The sequence below is a fragment of the Platalea leucorodia genome (assembly GCF_965183815.1).
Source record: "Platalea leucorodia genome assembly, chromosome: 4".
In the NCBI taxonomy this organism is placed as follows: domain Eukaryota; kingdom Metazoa; phylum Chordata; class Aves; order Pelecaniformes; family Threskiornithidae; genus Platalea; species Platalea leucorodia.
In genome coordinates, this window is record NC_138826.1 from 61,151,761 (window position 1) to 61,170,803 (window position 19,043).

At 43.1% G+C, this 19,043-nt stretch overlaps 1 protein-coding gene across 1 annotated transcript in view; it reads right to left on the reverse strand.

The window, feature by feature from the left end:
* TMTC1 (transmembrane O-mannosyltransferase targeting cadherins 1) overlaps window positions 1–19,043 on the reverse strand; it is a gene marked incomplete at its 5' end in the record, with an annotated part of 146,260 nt that overhangs the window by 108,961 nt on the left and 18,256 nt on the right. The window lies entirely within an intron of this gene.

Below are 19,043 nucleotides of genomic sequence, written 5' to 3' on the forward strand. Positions count from 1 at the left end.
CAACAATTTCATTTCTACTGAATAGCACACATTTATTACTTTATAACGCATAAACATCATTCCATCAAAGTGAACTAAGGTTAGGAAAGCCATCAATATATCCTTACCAACATGGCAGGGCTAGAAAGTAAAATAAAGGGGACTCGTTCACATTAGACATCATTTGCTGGTTTTGTAATTGTTATTTCCCTTAAAAATAACAACAAAAAGCAGTCTCTCGGTGAGCAGCAACCAATTGGTAGTTTCGCAGACAGAAAGAACAACCTGAAAAGCTGCGCGTTGAGCAGCAAACCAGCGATGCCTTCCCAAAGGCAGCAGGTCAAGGGGCACTGCAATTCACCACACGCCGTGGCAGGTCTCTATCCGAACGGCTGGCACATGTCCCGAGCAGAGATCCTCTCTGTTTGAGCCACCCAGAGCTAGGACAGCATGGGGGCAGAAGGGAGGAGGAAAGCAGGGGAAACAGAGGAGCAGAGCTGTTTAGGCTCTGTTTCTTAACATAAATAGCTCCACAGAAAAGATTTTACTAAACCAGAAAAACATAAGACCAAAAAGGAAATCTGAACCCCATCCCCCGCACAGATTTTCAGTTCTTTGGACCCCAGTACATAACTGACACTGTGGCTGCTACTCAGAGGAGACACTGTGGCATCCATGCAGGGAGCCATCTACTGCCGGACACCAAAGGCACCTCCTCACAACAGAAACCTTCAGCCTTCACATCAGGTCTACAGACTGTACCACACAGTCCATGATTGTTATGGAAAAGAATGTTTTCAGATCAAATTTGTTTCCAAAACAAAGGAATTCACTTCCCAAAGCCTGCCAGGGAGAGGGAAGGACCACATTCCTTCCTCTGCTCTCAGGAAATTAAAGTTACCCGACTGCTGGGAAGGTGTTAAGAAGCCTCAGTCTCTTCCTGATGCCAATATTGAAAGGTGTCAAATGCCTTTACCTCACGCTGCCGTCAGAGGATGGTGAGGGAGCAGAGCACCACACGTCCAAGCTCATGCAGAAAGTTTATTTTGTCTCCTCTGAACCAGAAACACTTCAGACCACTAATATATGCAGCTCCAAGTTATTTCCTCTTTAGCTTTTTTTCCCTTCAGCTACAAAGGAGCTGGTACCGTTGCTGAGTGATGGGTGCTTCTTAGTGCAGAGCTGGAGAGCCGTCCCTCTGAAGCCGTTGCTCCACAGCTGACGGACAGAACAACCCAGCCCATAGAAGACTTCCCTCACCCAGCAGCAACCTAAACTACAACCCATCGAACAGCAGCTACAGTATTGTCTCATGTGTCCAGAGAGGCCAGCTGTAGCCAAGGAAAGACCCCAACTTCACCTAGTGGTTGAAGGTCCGTCAGCCCTGGGGTTGTGCCAGGCATGGGGATGACCATGCCTCCGTACCTTCCAAAGGAGACAGAGGTTATAGAAGTGCACACCCTTCCCCTCGAGATCCAGCAGCTCTTTTAGACTGTCTAGCCAAAAAGGAGCAAGTCATTCCTCCTCAGTAAAAGGCACTCTTTCTACAGGACTTTATGGATGGAAATCCATGGCAAAGACAGCAAAAGAGAGAGATGTCCCTCTGGGAAGTACACTACAAGGAAAGGAAAGACAATCATCCTTTTCTTAAACTATGATTCATATTATCTTTTCTTACAGGCTACATCATTTTCACACAATCATTCAGACTCTGACACAGTGGGCAAGAAGCACCCCATCAGCATGGCAAAGGAAGCCTATCCAACATGCTCATGAAAAGGGAACTGAGGTCTCCAAAAGGCCTAATATAATGAGAGCTAATGCCTCTGGGAGTCCAGAAGAAAGCAAGAAGTAGCAAGTTGCTTGACTAACATGACAGTAAAGTGTCGATATTTAAGTTTTAGGCCCTGTCTAAGTTTCAGTTCTCACCTCACTTAGGCTTGTTTTGCACTAGTGTACAACAGGGCATAAGCATGAGCCACTATCCAAAATAATTCAACTTCATTTTTCCTGTTCACTAGTTGCCAAGATAAAGAAGGAGGTTCTCTACTGCTTCATTCTCCTATAAAGGGACCTGAAGCATATTTGGTGAGGATATGGGTGGTATGGTTTTTATCCCACACATTTGCAGTTGCTGGTGGTTTTTCTTCTGTGCTTTCTCAAAACGGCTGCGAGTCAGAATGAAAAGCATAAGTTTCTGAAGCTGCTGAGACTTTCATGGCACTTGACCAAAGGAAATAAATAAAAATAAAAACAAGCACTCCAAACATACCCTTCTCCTTGGCAAAAGCAAAGGCAGCTTCTCTGGAGAGTCTCAGCTGTTGTCACTCCACAAAGCTTGCCTCGACAACACCAGTAATAAGGTTATTACATTATTTAGTAACAACCCATGGCAATCCTCTACGTCCCCTCCCCAGGAACACTTATGAAATAAAGAGCTGCTGCTGGATTCTCACACTTTAACACCAGTTTTGCACCTCACTTGACAGTCTCTGTAGTTTTGTGTGCCCGCACATTAACACGCAGGCACACAAAGGAAGGAAGACAAAAGAGATGTACAAATGCAAGGGTTCAGTGGGCATAAATTGGCCATCGAGGCATTTAGGCTGGGAAAAGAAAGCTTTCCAGGCAAACTCGTCAGACTGCGGAGCAGCCTTCCAAGGGGAGCCATGGAGATGATCCAACTGGACACAAGGCAGCGCTGAGCCAGTCTATGAAAGGGATTAGATAACTGGGTGCATGTGATAACAGAGGACTATGTCTGATGAGCCAAGTGGTCCCTTACCGTATGATGTTCCTTTGACAGAAGGAACGCGATTACTTTAGAAGTCACCACACTGTTAGCCATCCCATTCACTAAGCTTGCAGGGGCCTGAGTCTTGTCATGAGGATACCAGAGACGTGGAAACCTCAGCTGTACCGAACGCAAGTGGAGCTACAGCGATCGACACCAGCTGTTCAGTTGCAATGACCCAGTAATCATCGTGATTATGTGTCCCAGTTACTGGGGGACTCTGCTAGAGGGATTACCAGGTCGTGATCATCACACTAAGCTCTACTCAAAAAAGCATTAAACATGAGGACTAAACGTTCAAAATAATTTCCTGCTCAAGTACCTCAATGTTTGGAAGCCTAACAGAAGATAAGTCCTAATTGGCAGAGAGCATTACCGCATCAAGTGATAGCGTCAGGAATCCCACATCTCAAAAGCAGGCCCTGGGAGCACCGTCTGGACATGCTCAGAGCCCTGCAACTTTATCCAATTGAAAACTAAAGTCTTCTTCAAACGTAACTTGGGGGAAGGCTACGCCATACTGAATTCCAGGACTCCTGCCTCCCCAGAAGCCTCCTCTGTGTCCTGGCAGAATTACCAGGAGGCCAATAACACACTGAACCACCACACTAAATCAAAGTCAGTAAGCTCAAACTCTGGGCCATTGCAGGGAGGCATCTTCCATGATGATGCAAAACATTTCCTGTGACTTTGGTATGGAAAAGCTTTTTCAAGCTCTCACAGGTGTTTTCTTCCTTAATCGTTTTTTAAAGAAGATATTGGATGTAAGATATGCCACCTATTAAAATATAAGCTTTGAAGGTAGAAAACACTTCTAGAAATTATCTTGGGAATCTTGCTGAACTTTATCATATTTGGAGTCATCATTCTTTCCATACAAGTGTGCACTTCATTACTTGGTAATGGAACAATAATTGCTCTTCAGTTATGCAAGATGCACCTCTAATTTGTAAGGTGTTTCTGAAGAGGTAATGACAGATGCTTAAAAAAATGAAATGTGAGAATATGAAACTTGTTATGTAAAAGATGATGGTACCCACGGAGTAGTCTGCCAGCTGGGTCACAGTCTCAGCTGGTATAAAGGAATGATGCTGATGTTCTGTCGTATGTATTCTTAAACACCGAACCTGGAGCCAAATTAATCATATTACTCTGTTCTTTAATCTGACTAAATCTCACAAATGAAGCACCATCAGTGTAGGTCAACACCTGACATCCCTGCTTTCCTGACAGCTTCCTACACACTCGAGGTAAGGCTGCCAGCAATTCAGCAGAAGGCATTTTTCCCCTCTGAAATTATACTTCCTGATTATAAAACATGCGGAGTGTGAAATAAAGATATCAATCGATATCTTTTCTTGTTTCTAAAACTAGATTCAATATAAAACCTGCTGGGGACTATATTGTGAGGGACAATCTTGTGTTAAAAAGGATGATCTATCCAAATTTTCTCCATCCCCTTTTCTCCAACTTTACTACTGTGAACAAGGGCTCGGTGCAGTATTTCGAAGACCACGTGTTCACTCACAGCCCTTCCAGACAAAATGTCAACTCCAGACTCTGAGCACTTGTGTTCGTTAATGCGCGGCAACGCTTGTAAGATCGAGAGCAGCACACCATCCAAATGTCATCTGTGTGTGCAGATGCAGTATCGAGTGCACCTCCTCCTATGACTAATTTTCCAATTAAGATTGAAACACTGTTGTGCTAGAAACACAACAAACACATAGGAAGATCTCATTCTTGCCCCAAAGGGATTTATTATCAAAGGTACGCTAATTTTACTCTAATCTACTTGTTTTTACTCAGCAAAGTACCAACTTTTACGATAGATAAATTTTGCAGTGCAAAAATTAACTGTATTTTACTGTTTTGAAAGAGTTTAGCATGACATCCACAGGAAAAAAAATAAAAAAAGAAGATTGGCAAACACTTAGAAAGCTTGCTTCACCTATTCTGATCTCCATGCCATTGCAGACATATTATTAGCAGGACCCAAGCTACCTAATCTGAGACTTGTTCAGGTCCGAGTACATAAACTGCATCACAACAGCGACTGCTGGGTAGACGCACCCTGAGGAAGCCCAGCCTTTCAGTCTGTCTGGAAGAACAACAAAACAACTATCATCGACTACAAAACTTTCATCTAGGAGAGCCCTGCTTAATCTAGTGGAAAAAGACATAATGAGATGCAGTGCTTGGAAGCTGAAATTAGATAAATCAGGCTAGAAATATGCACACATTTTTAACAGTGAGAATAGCATACCGCTGCAACCATTCACCTACAGATATTTCAAAAAGTCCATCACATTTAAAGTCAGGGCTGCTGACAGATGCGCGACACAGCTCAAAGACAAATGCAGGCTTCATGCAGTAATTCTTAGACAAAGCTCTGCCTCTTGCACCACGCTCCCACTCAGATTAGATGATCATAAACGGTCGCTCTTGACCTTAAAAATCTACAATGACACTCCTAGTAACGGTAAAAACATCTTCAAGGAGTTGTAGCTCTGCACAACCCTGCACGACAGTTTTGCACCAATAGCCCGTGTCATTTCCATCCCGTACCAGCTGCCTGAGGGCCAGGGACAGAGCCGGGCTGGACAGCTGGCATTCGGGTACCAAATTTAGTCCCTTCGCTCCTGGCTTGGCAGCAGCTGAAAGAACTGTAAAAAACCCCTTCACATACCTTGATGAAGCCGCTTCCCCCCAAAACATCAGCTGCCTGACAGCATCAGGGACTTTGAAAAGACAGACAGAAAAATGGGTCTAATTCGCATTTCCCAGCGGAAAGTTGCTACAGTGTGGTCTTTATAAAAATGGCACAGCAGGAACAACAAAAGATTCTCTCCTCCCCAAATAACTAAGCAATTTTAAAATAGTTAATCCTGGAAACACTCTCAAAAGATTAGCCGTGACTCAACAAACTTTAAAGACGATGGTTTTTAATTTAATTTAAAGTTGAACATCCTTGTGTGATAATGGCAGAGATGAAGGACTATTAGGGAATAATCTTGTTTACGGATCAGTGAACTCAGAAAATTGCCAAGGCACTGTGAAACATATTCCTTATTCACACCTCATAATTAACTGAGTGCTCTGCAGAGACAGGATGCTGCAATATTAAAGTCATCTTCGTTATTAGAAAGCTGCTCCTTTGGGCTGGGGATGCCACTGAGAGGGGCTCACTCGGTTCTGGCATTTCCAAACTCCCGGGAGAAAGCACCTTCAATCCATCAAAACGGCAGACTCCCAAAGTGTAACAGAGGGCAGAGAAAGCCTTTGGTTTATGACAAAAGCATGGCTTGTGCAGAGAGAAAAAACACCTCCCTCCTTCCCTAATGCCATCTGGGAGCGTTTCTCTTTTAAAGGCAATTGAAAGAAGAAAATACAGTTCTCTTAATTAATTCACATTGAAAGGTGCTTTTGATGGGAGTCAAGAGGCCAAATCAGATCAAAGTAAATAATGCAACAAATAGTGACATGAAAGCCCTGGAAGAGCAGCTATCATGGCTTGCACTGTCTAGATCTTCATAAAAACAACAAATGTTGAAGCTTTCGACTTGTAGGAAAGGGGAGGGGGATAGGGGGCTCTATCTTTTCAGCAAATTTTAAGAGAGGAATTGTCAGTTTACGGGCAAAAATAGGAAGACTTTTGCTGAGGTAAATCTGGTGAAGATTTGGGAAATCCTGGATTAAGTCTCTGCCTTATGTCAGGTTTTGTTTGTGAATTCGGGCAAATGCTCAGACTTTCTGCCCTTTGGTTTAGAGAGGTAACGCTTCTCCCTGGCTGATGGAGCACAGACACTCGGACGGAGAGGACACACACACCCTGGGTCCCCGGCAGCCGAGAGAGCGGCTGCAGCCCCTTTGCACTGCAACTACACCACAGAGAAGAGAAAGCTGCTGAAGCCGATAAAAAGCAATGAGAAGGACTCAGTCTCGTGAGTGAGTGTCTGAGGAAGCCCACGAGCTTTGCCCAAGCCAGGTTACTTTGTGTTATTACTCATCCCCAAATAGCAGTTAAGAAAGGGAGGATATATTGTAAACCCATATCTAGGTAACGGAGGCCCAGATACAGCAGCTACAGAGTTTGATGGTGTCATCTCTGGCCCTGAAATGGGCCAGGTCCATCTTAGCTTAGTTCAGCATCTTGCTCCAGCCTTTCCCCTGTAATGGGGAACAGGCCAGGCAGTCGCAGGATTGTCTTCAGCCAAAGCCAGTGCACAGAATTCAAAACACAGTAATAAAAGATACTTAGGTTTTCCGTTCAGGTTTTTACTGTACATCTCAATTACCTACACAGACTGCAGTCAGAACAAAAGAATAAATAATAAAGAAAAAAAGGGTGGTGCCATAAATCAGCACTGAAAATGCAGCTTGTGAATAGCATAAGCATCCAGCACGTTTAGAAAGAAATGGAACAGGAACAACAAGCAATAATACACAATAAAAATCCAAGGTGTCCCTGCATCTGCAGTACGGCACGTTATTCCAAGATCTCCCCTTCCTCTGCCCAGTTTTCAAAGGATCTAATAGAGATCGAAGAGGTACAGGAAAGGGTAATAAGGCTCATCAGACACATGGACTGGCTTTTGCATGAGGAGATATTCAACAGAACAGGGCTCTCCACCCTGGAAAGGGAGTACATATAAAGATACTATAAAATTATGAAGGGCTTGGGGAAGTGAACCAGAGAAATTACTTTCTGTTTCTTATCACACAAAGTCAAAGGGCTCGCAATGAAATTATCAGTTTTCAAGCAAAGGGAAAGACTTCTTCGTATGGCGTGTAATTAAATCACAGAACTCATCGAGACAAGATGTCCTCAAAGTTGGAGGAGAGAAGGGTTCTAAAAAGGGAATTAGGCAACTCCACAGAGGATAGGTCCATGGAGAGTCTTAAACACAGTGATCCAGATAAAGCATCCGGATCCATAGACTCTAAATCACTGACTGGCACATGTTCAGCATACACGGTGAGGAAAGGTAACCCCGTACTGGTCCTGTTCCCATTCTTTTCTTCTCTGTAAGCATCTAGTAATGACCACAGTCAGAAAACAGATACTAGGGCTAGATGGACCGCTGTTTTGATATGGTGTTCCCACAATGTTCTTCTATTATGTTGAATATACTGATATGAGTCCAATACACAAATCCTCATGTAAAGTAAAAGGACTTCTATTTTTTTTTCTTCCCCTGAAGAAATATCATGCAAAAATTCCTGTATTCATATTCCTCCATAGCACTAGACCAAGTGCATGAACAAACGCCTTCGGGGTGGAAAGTTATCCATCATCTCCAAAAGTTTATACAGGCAATGAAGGAATTTGGGTTTCCACACGGAGTAATTCCATGATGGAGATACCATTCAGGATCATAAACAGGGTCATGATAGTGAATCCACAGTATGTCAGCCAAGATCAGCAAAAGAATGCTGATCTGTAATGGACAGATTAGAAAGACTGGCATTAGCAGCCATTTAGACCACAGACCAGGTGACAGCTTTCCAAAGATGAAAATTCCTGATGCTTGTACCAAAAACATTTGTACTCTAAGCAATTCATCTTTTGAAATAAATGCGTGACATAATTAACACTGGAGGGAATGGGGGAGAAGAGGGAGAAGAACAACAACAAATGAATTGAGCTTACTACCAAAATACAAAAGAAACATCTCTGCTTCAGACATTTAGAGATAACTCACAGGCGCAGCAGCGATACAAGCTGCTGTCATGAGATTAGGCAGAGATTACGGTAAATGCAATTAAATCAAGCAATGTCAAAATATTGCAGGAGAACCCAAGGCCATCATTTTACAGCAGCTTTGTCTCTGCAGAAATTCCTAACGTGGTCTTGCAAGAACAATATGCGTAACAGTGTTATATGATCGGATAAAACTCCATTTTATGGGAGGGAAATAAAGGTAATGTTCCCTCTTCACTCCACCCCTGACTGATAATTACTCCTTCCCTGAATTTTATTTTGAACAATCAATAAAGTCCTTATCTCCATGGAAAACAGAGAAGAGACAGTTTTTCCTTCTAATTTTCCTCTTCTAAAATGAACACCCAGCATGTTTGTTGGCATCTTTCACAGATTAAAAGGAACTGTATTTTATTCCATAGTTCTTGTACTAGTACAACCAAAGTGCAACCATAATTTCAAAGTACAAATTTTATGCTTAGTATTTCCTTACTCTACAGCTGATTTGCAAAGACAAGGAATTCATAGGTCACAAAAGGAGAGATTTGAGCAGACTTTCAGCCCCCAGCCTGAACAGAAGACCTACAGCAAACACGCTGCCAACCAAAGCTTTAAACAGAGGAACAACTGCATTATCCACACAGCATAAGAAAGGTATTTTCTTAAGACAACCAAACCTAACTTTAAGAAAGGAGGTTAAAAAAGAAAAAAAACAAACCCACAACAACCACCACAACATATTTCAGTGGAAGATTTTCGTTTAAGCCGCTCCGTGATCAGTTGTGGCAGGTAATGAGAATTCATAAGGCAAAGCAGAGCATTGCCAGATGCTGCGAGACCTGTCCCACCTGGAAAGCAAACACTCCACAGCAGCGCTCCAACAGCCCAAGCACAAACCTTGTCTTTCAAGGCTCACTTCAGCCAGTATCTGAATTTCAGCACGGATGTTTGGGAATGTGGAATGCATTTACAAGAGTCCCTTCTGCGATGCAGCTTCCTGGACATTCACATTCTGGAAATTGCTTAAAAGAATAGCAACAAAAAAATCTGCATTTCAAAGATCTGCAGTCGGGAGAGAAATGTGCATTCCAGCATTTCCAAGCCAAGGAGAGGATTAAGGTTTCTAATGCACTAGTTGGAAAAGAATATTGGGATAACTGAATTAGAAATGTGAAAGTGGATTTACTACTCTAAAGAAGAAGATTAAGTTGAAGATTAAGTTTCTAGTCAGGGAAGGATCTATTCATCTTGGAAAGCATACAAGGAGGATGGCAGGAGTATTAGACATGCTAACAGATTTTGTCTTTTTAAACCAAATATTAAGTCTCAACAGCTACTTCACATTAAAAAAAAAAAAATCAAACTAACACTCATCACGCAACTGGAACCATCCACATAAGGTCGTATTTGATGAGATGGGTGTCCTCATGGTTTTGAGCAAATGATTGCTTGTAACAGCCTGTGAAAACCTAAAGCCATGTAACTTAGCCCTGAGAGTCTGCTATCCTTCACTTAATATATGCCTTTATTACCAGGTTCACAGAGGAGACATGGACCAGCTCAGAAAGCATCAGTCATTAATGAGGTAGGTAGTTACAGCTGAATCCTTCACTCCTCAGAACAGCCTAAAAGTTTACGCTAGATGTCCAAAAATGTGCCTGGAAGTCAAAGATGTGAGAGAAAAACTGTTCAATTAGATTAGCTCTGGGAAAATACCTGCAATAATCTGGGTATCATCTATCTTCAGGTGTTGTGGGTTTTTTTTATTTCCTGGGCGACTGAAATACCATTCTGTGTCAAACTAACCCAGATTTACTGCAAGGAAAATGACCTGGCAAGCCATTAAGGTTTTTCTGTTTCTCAGCCGCTGTTAATTCCCTGACACTGGTTTACAGGGCTTTCAGAGAAAGCCAATGAAAACGGGCATGCTGCTATTTCAAACGCTGGTTTAATGAGACTGCCATGAACTGTGAATAGAAAGGCAGTCCTGTGAAGTAAAGGGAATGAACAGAATCTCCTGTGAGTCAGCTCGGGGACACACAGACTGCACCTACAAACTGGGGATTTCCAATTAGCAACACAGGGAAACGAAGATGCCGACGTACAATGAAGTGACTGCAACTGCAGGGCTTAAATGCAACTCCCATTAATGAGAGAAAAAAACCCGCTCCCTCTGCACATGAATGAATAAGCGATCAGCATCTTTCAGAAGATGAGGAAAAAAAACCAAAAAAAACCAAACCAAAACCAGCTGTTAACTTCTCCTCCCGATTCTGTTTTGCGCAGCGTGGTTCTTTGTCCCAGGCACAGTTTCCACTTACGAATTCACAAAAATGGATTTTCATGGACTAAATGAAAGTCTAAAGGATCTTTAAAAGACTAAAAATTCCCTAAAAAAAAAAAAAAAAAAAAAGCTAAAACATGTTAAGTCATCATCAGCTAAGAAAAATAATATCAGACTCAATCTTGCCTCTTTTTTCCTGACATTTAATGTACATGAAGCCAAACTACTTAAGTTTATTTGCTGCTTACTGAAATAAACAGGGCCTCTTGATACTGTCATATATTAGTAGACCAGGGGATATTATTTACTTTCCACTTCCTTCTCGGAAGGATTTAAAAAGAGGGAGAGAGGTGTTTTTCTGTCCTGCAAGACAAAAACCATTATCCAGAATAGCAGCTAAAATGATCCAATGAAGGAAGTAAAAATCTAAAACCGAGCCTCTTCTATTCAAACAAGCGCGTGCACAAGTGCCTGCTTTTCCATACACAAATAAGCCAAGAGCGCAAGCAACTGTGGCTCTGCGCCACACCAAGCGCCAGAGCAGAGCAGGCTCCTGGCTTTTGCCAGCCTCTCCATGGTCCCTCCTCCTCAGGCAACAAGCACAGGGAAAACTCCTCAGTTAGGTACAGGGTGGAGGAGAGCCGAACACCCAAAGCAGGAGAAGAGAGGTCAAAAACAAACTGAGCTTTGCAGCCCATGGAGCAGAAACCCATGCAGAGGGGAGGAGGAGATAAGCAAAGAGACAGCTAGTGCTGAAAGCTGGAAAACCCCGGAGGACCTTGCCGCCTCGCTGGGCAAAGCTCCCACAGCAGGAGACTGAACCTGAAAGACAGGAGGAGTGGGGAGCACATGGAGGATCCAACACGCAGTACAAGGACGTAAGTGGGGGCCCTTGAATTGGCTGGGCAAGGACTTTGGGGCTAGGAGTCTAAGAGGGACCCTGGGAGAGGGAGTTTATCACAGTAGCTTTTGAGGAAAGCAACAAGATCCAAAAGGCCAAGCAACAAGATCCAAAAGGCCAAGCAACAAGATCCAAAAGGCCAAGCCTGAGGAGCAAAGATTAGAAGCAATTAAATGACTAAGGAGAAGAAAGCAAGGGAAAAGATGAGGGCAGGCTGGAGTAGATGAGGCAGGACGACAAACTGGGGAGAGAGGAAGAAAAGGGCTGCCAGAAGAAGCTGCACATGCTGGGGTTTATTCCTCTCCGAGTCTGGAAGGGAACATCATGTCATTGTGCCTCCTCTGTCAGCAAATATCTAAGGGGAAAAGTCCCCCATCTCTTAATACTGACTCCTATAGAGCACAATCTACTGCTGCCACCAGCTAGTCTGCTTGCTCAAGCAGCAGACGTCGATGAGGTGGATCCAAAGGTTTCAATCCAACTGTTCACACCCATGTGGCTCCCCACTGCAAAATTTCTGGCTATTCACTTTAATTGTTTTGAAAAGCAAGGAAATTACACATCCAGAAACTATGCCAAAAGTACTTTAAAAGATTACAGACCGAAGGAACAAACTGTGAGGAAATACCAGCAGTTGGTAGTTTGTACACAGAGAAATTATCGAGAAGTTGTTAATCTGTCTCAAAGCAGGACTTGAATGACATGAAGAAAATAGGGCACGGGGCCATGCCCTGGACAAGGAAGAAACAAAATATTGAATAGTTGCAAATTAAGTGAGCACCATCCATTCTGGACAATGAATAGAGCAGGGATCATGCAGAAAAAATGGTACGTGATAGTGTAATTAAAGTCTGTCATAATATAAACACACAACAGGGCCAAAATGAAATCAGGCCTTTCTTACCTGGTGAGTGCATAGTTTTGCAGCCTAATGATGTCTAAACATGTCTTTTTGTATGTGCATGCAACATTAGTCATCATCATACCAAAGCAGTGCTGTTTTTAAATAAGCTTTAGTTAGCAAGCAGTGAGTTCCATTACTTGTATTGAAACAGCACTTGCACATTTCAAAGATGAAGACACATAATGCCACAAGTATGCATAAGAAAGACAGTCCTTGGCTTTTTTGGGGGGAGTCTTAAAACGACAACCATATTGCACAAATGGAGGTGGAAAAGAAGCATGCATTACTGTGCCTCATCTTCCAGCACAGGCCATGGGAACAGAGAGACGTAATTATTTTCCCAAGATTACACAAGGGTTGTCTGGAAGACAGTCACAGGCCAGAGCGTGTAAATCCTTGGCTGAATCCAAGGCTTTAAGCATAGGGGCGCCCACCCCTCACGTGTTTCTAGACTCTAGCGGAGTCTTCTGGTGGCCTCAGGTACCGTCTCAGCATGACAATAAATATCATCGCTGACTGCAGGCGAACGAGAAGATTCATGCGTTATTGCCAGCGAACATTTCCTAAAAAGACAGGACATAGACACAGCAGTAGCTAGAGCTATTGCTCAGACTCACAATGGAAAAATGGTCTAAAGAACTGAGTTCAGAGAATAGTAAACCACCGGCCAAATCCACCTCTGCAATACACCTCCCCAAAGGGGGCCGAACTTCATTCATAACTTAAGCTTACTAAATAACAAGAATGGCAGAGCCTTAGCAAACCTGCTACAATTTAAAAAAGCCTGCAATACCATAGAAGCATCATCCCACAGTTACCAGGATAACAATGACACTTATCTAATCTATCATGTTTCAGCACACACTGTGCCTTCCCAGGCCTTGGGACTCAGGGTCCTACCTGTCTTTTGGGGTGAAATTGCGTTGTCCTATTCTCACCTTAATTTTAAACATCAATTCCCAAAAAAATCAGCCTACGGCCAGCAACAATTCAGCACTTTCTTTTCTCTCCTTTCACACGCAGGCAATCCAACGCCAACCTTTGCTCAGAGCATCGCAGACTTGGAGCTTGCTCCTTTACTTTCAAAACCTCACAACCCTGAGGAGATCACCAATGAGAGAGGAAGGAAGGGAAAAGCCTAGGCTGGCGCCCTTACTTAATGCTCCAGGTTACTCATTTTTCTTTCCTGAAGAAAATCATTTTGACTGCTAGACTCCCAGACCTTTTTCACCACAGGCTGCATCCCAAACCAGGCCCCTGTCCTGGAATTTCGCCACTAACTATTGCTGTGGTGTTTGCAAAGCCCTATATCCCTTCCTCACTATTTTGCTGTTGCACGGCAAGGACCTTTTAGGCCAGTGACAAGCATTCAGGTTTTTCTTTTTTTGTATGTTTGCCCCTGACCAAAATAATACATTAATAATAGTTACTAATAATAGTTCTCAGAGGCATGCAATGCTTTTTACTGCTGTGCTTTGTGTATGAACACAACCAGTACTGACCTTCAGGGTGTGTGAGTGCAACTAAGCACAACTTCCTAAAGTTTAAGGAAGTTGTACCAAATCTAACAGAAAGTGTCTTCCTCGCACTTCTACAACCCAGGCAGTTTCATATGCTGAGCCACAGCTTCCTATGCAGCTTCCTCTAACAAATTCAAGAAAAGGTAAAGTTTGCACACATGAAATCCTATATCTGGGAAACCAGTCACACGATTCTGCCTATATCAGTTATGAATCTAGCAAGTAGCATTACACTGTGTGGCAAGGGGAAGCATTAGAAACACAGCCGAGACTTCTGCTTTTTGAGCAGCAATTTCATGTTAAAGCAGAAATGTGCTATACTGTCAAATTAGTTTAAAAAAAAAAAAAATCATTGCTACACAATAATTGGAAATAGAAGCACCCGGTGAGGAAAAGCCAAATCAACACCAAGCAATTGCTATGTAGTCACACATTACGTGTGCCAACGCTTTTTCCCCCCCCACTGCCTCCGCTCTTCCTTCGTGTTGGAGGACAGCATCTGTTTCAGCTCAAACACTGACCGCGCATGCTGCGCGGGGACTCAGGGAAGATACGCTATGACCTCAACATACTTTCCCTCATAGCATATCAATCTTAGGGCCAGCGCAGCCATCCCTGGAATGCACCACGTTCTGCAGGGTGTTTCCATTTTCTTTCCCCTGCTACTGCACAAAAGGAAACAACATTGCTGCTGGTTTAGTCATCAGATCGCATTTATCCCTGCTACAGCCTTAAGGATTTCATTGAATTTTGGATCAATGGGGTTTTGTGCCTGGATCCCACAGTGCTAACAAGTCGTGAGCTCCTTCACTCTCTTTTGCACGTACACAGAGATGTAAAGTGATGCTGTCGGGCACAGCTCCAGGTACACCTGCTGCTTCTCTCATTCTGCCACTTGGCAAAAAATTAAAAAAAACAAAAACAAACAAACAAAAAACCCCAAACACAAAAAACTAATGCAACAGTTCATGTACATGGAAAACAGCAGCACTAAACACCGGTCTATTGTCCATCCTAAAGGAAGAGTCTCACCAGCTAAATCACCAACAGCAGATGCAATAAAAATCAGTTTCTAGGTCACCAAGGAGAAACAGAGATTTCAGTTTCAAAAGTATGCAAGCTATTGAGGAGTCTCGATTTTCACGAAGCTTAGACTGCAGGCCCACCACAGGCTCATTTACAAAGCTCAAACCCATCAGGGGGATTAGGTGGTATGAGGGTGTCCACGGGCTGGACAGCGTTTACTAATGCCGAGTGTGAGGCACATATGACGCGGCATGACTACAACTACATGTAGCCTTGGAATTTAAAACAAAACAAAACAGAACAAAAAAAAAAAAAAAAAAAAAAAAAAAAAAAACAGATCTTGGGTTTCAGTGGGTTCAACAAATCAAAAAAAAAAAAAAGAGAATGAGTGACAATAACTACAGACACAACTTGCACAAGGGACTGTGACAGCTTGTTGTTTTACGTATATCATCCTTGTCAAACATATTCATGGATCTAACAGAGTATCGCTGTGGTGACCATTGAGGTGTTGACACTGATATTGCTTTTTAATAGGACACGTGTACGTATGCTGCACCATCATAGTGAAAGCACTGAAGCTCTGACCTTATCCCAAACAGAAGTACAAGCCTGACGTGAAAGTTCCTGTCTGCCCTTCTCCATTTGTGGGCCTATATGGTAACAAGCCTCTTTCAGGTCTTAAAACTCAGGGAGATGGATCAGACTCATAAGAGACCCTAGTTACCTCGTTTCAGTAGTATATGCCAGCATCCCCCAAAATTGCAATAAATCGTGGTGATAAAACCTACGATTTCACCCAGACTAACTCATTCCTTACTCCTGAAGGCACCCAGAACTGCAACCCACACATTCACTGGATAGCTGAAGATAAGAGCAAGTGACAACAAAGAACAGAAATCTCTCTGCACAGAGAATTTACATAACTAGCTCCAGTTACTGCTAATTAGACTGATTCCCTCAACTCCTCCATTACATTTTCCTGCATTTTTCAGTTAGCTCTAGTAGCAAGATACATAATAAATTATTATTAAATAGAAACCTAACTGGTCACAAGTACTTCAAAGTACAGCTTAAGCAGTGCACAACTATTTTATTCTAATGAAGACCTTACAACTAGCAACCAGGTGCACTAGATAAGGTACCTGAAGCTACTTCACTGTTCCCAATCTGCCCTCTAACTTTGGAGTTCGAAATATTGAAAATCTTTTCCCCTCCCTTTTGCTATGGAAGAGACCTACGTAAGTCAGAGAAACATCGATTACAGAGGAGAAATTGTGTAATTAATTTTGTATATTTGACAGCAACTTCAATTTTTTTCCTTCTATCTTTTTTTCATCTATAGCAAGGATTTACTTTTTTTTTTTAAAGATGGATTGTATTTTAATAGAGCAATTGCCTTGAGTGCTTCTTACTTCATAGCATATAATATGCCAATAGCACTAGAGAAAGACTGTGTACAGAAAGTATTTCAACTATTTTAATCTGGTCTGTGAGAGGAGTCAGCACATGGAAGTAAGGAGAAGACTGCAGTCATACGATCAGGTAGTGGTCCACAGACCTCCACGAGACATGGACGTCATTCTGAGAGTCAGTGAGCTGCAATACATTTAATCTTGCCGTTCCATACTACTGCAAGCATGCTCCATGTGGGTGAGAATTGAGAAGATCTCTTGAAATTACAAATGCTGTAGCAGCACATTTATTTTTTATAGTGACTATCATTGACATTAGACAAGCAGGCACCGGTCAAATTGCCCAGGCTCTGTAAGGCTGTCATTCCATGCAGCAAGAAGTTATCTGGCCTTATCCTGCCTTCAGAGGAAACAGGAATTCAGAGCAAGGGAAAAAACTAGCAAAGAAGGTTTGCCAACAGCGTTTTAGAGAAGTTTCTTTCAAAGCAGCATCCATTAACCCATCCCAGGCTTCATCCCAAGGCTCTTGGGCACACCTCTCACACAAATGTGTGGCAGCAGGCTTCCCTCTCAGCCACTGGGACCAAGCCAGCTCTACTTCGGGCATCCCACAGCGAACCATCACACAACAGGTTGTTGCAAGTGTGTTGTACACAGTCAGTCACTTGAAAAGGGAAGCTGAGTGGCTTACACCGTGAGAGCCCCTTTTTAAAAAGAAGAAAGCAGCTATGTACACGCAGAGCTTGATTTGCCACGTGCAGAAATCTTTTACAATACTTGAAGAGGCAGCTGCCGTAAAGCAAATGCCAGTTGGCAGCGTGGACAAGTTCCCTCTGAAGCCATCCCATGTGCACGGTCTCTCCAACACAACTTCTGCAGCCTCTCCTGAAGAGGCTGGAAAACCAGAGGCTTTCCCCGTAGTGTAAGAAAGGGACATTCCCAAAAGCAGGGGCAGAGGGAGGGCATCTGGAAAAAGTATAAAGCAAAGGAGGGGGAAAAGGAGCAGTAGGAAGAAAGAAAGAAACAGGGGTAAAAGAAACAAGGAACAAGAAGATGGAGGAAGACAGGAGACATTTTTTATATTGATACCCTCTACCATAGTATCTGTCAGGGAAAAAGGAAACAAATCCAGGTATCAAAGAGAACAAAAGCATTGAGAGAAACTGGGAGAGAGCAAAGCCCAGGAATAGCAGCTGCACCAGTGCCGTGCTCAGGTTACTGCTCCCCACCAGGTCCTAAACTTGAGAGGCAAGATATTAAATGAGGCTTTTGGACAGCCCGTTCTGGCCTGGCATATCAGAAGGAACCAGGGTCACCCATGCTTTTCAATTGTGCTACTCATTTGGGGATACAGGAGAAGAAATAAATTCAAACAAACAACTTTAGAAGCTGTTCCCAATGGTCAGAAGAGTCTCCGTGCCGGAGCAGCTAGCGCTTACCCACTCTGACAAGCCTGGACTTCCATACCATTTTTGTGTCACAGATTCCCACAGAGAGGCAACACGACCAAACCCACTCCCTTCCTTGTGAAAAACAAAACCAAAAACCCAACCATCCCCAAGTCAGACCAATCAGACAAAACACCTGTAGGGCAGAAGCTCTCGCGTGGGCTGAACCATTTAAAGTACAGGTAGAGGAAACAGGCTGTGTGATCTGAGAAGTTACAGATCTCATGTAATGCCTATATGCCATCAATACTGATGCGGCAAGAAGATAAAAAAACAAACAAACAACAACAAACAAACAGCTCCTACTGAACTAATTAATGAGGGGTGTTATGTGTGAATAAAACACTCCCTTTCCCAGGTTTCAGGAGTGCTCCATGGGGCCCATTCAGGTGCCAACCATTAAATGATCAGAGAACTGCAGCAGGTAATTCCTGATCTATTTAAGGAACAAAACAGTTTTTCCAAGGAATAGGTAGTGCAGGGCAACTCATTATTACAGGTCTCCAAATTAAAATCATACTGTGAGTGTAGTTAAAACCAAAAATCAGCCACAAAGGGCAAGTTGGGCAACGGCTACCAGGGAGATTGCACAAAGGTCAAGGTTAAAAGGAAAAACACCCGGACTCTGGCACAGATCCATGGGGCGGCTGCTGAGTCACACCCCCTTAAACACTCTTATAACTCAGTGCTGTTCCACAGGAATAAGGGCACCAAGTGCTGGTCTTGTGCCAGAGCGTGGCCCTGAGTTACGGGAGAGCCCTTCCTTCCTCAGGGAGGTGCACAATGAACGTGCTGAGAACTGCTGGACGCGACCAGTGGAAAATCTTCTGTTACTGCCTGAGCCCGGCTCTCACTGTTATATGCACGTTCTTGGGCATAAAGCAGATGTGGGTATCACCTCTACTTTCATATATATACATAAATATGCATATACACACATCTACATGTATGTATATCCATGTGCAGAAATTATGCCTACAAACGTGTATATATAGATATATAGCAGTATCACATAATATCCTGCTTGCACTGCACTCACCTCACTTCAGGCATTATTGTATACGCGCA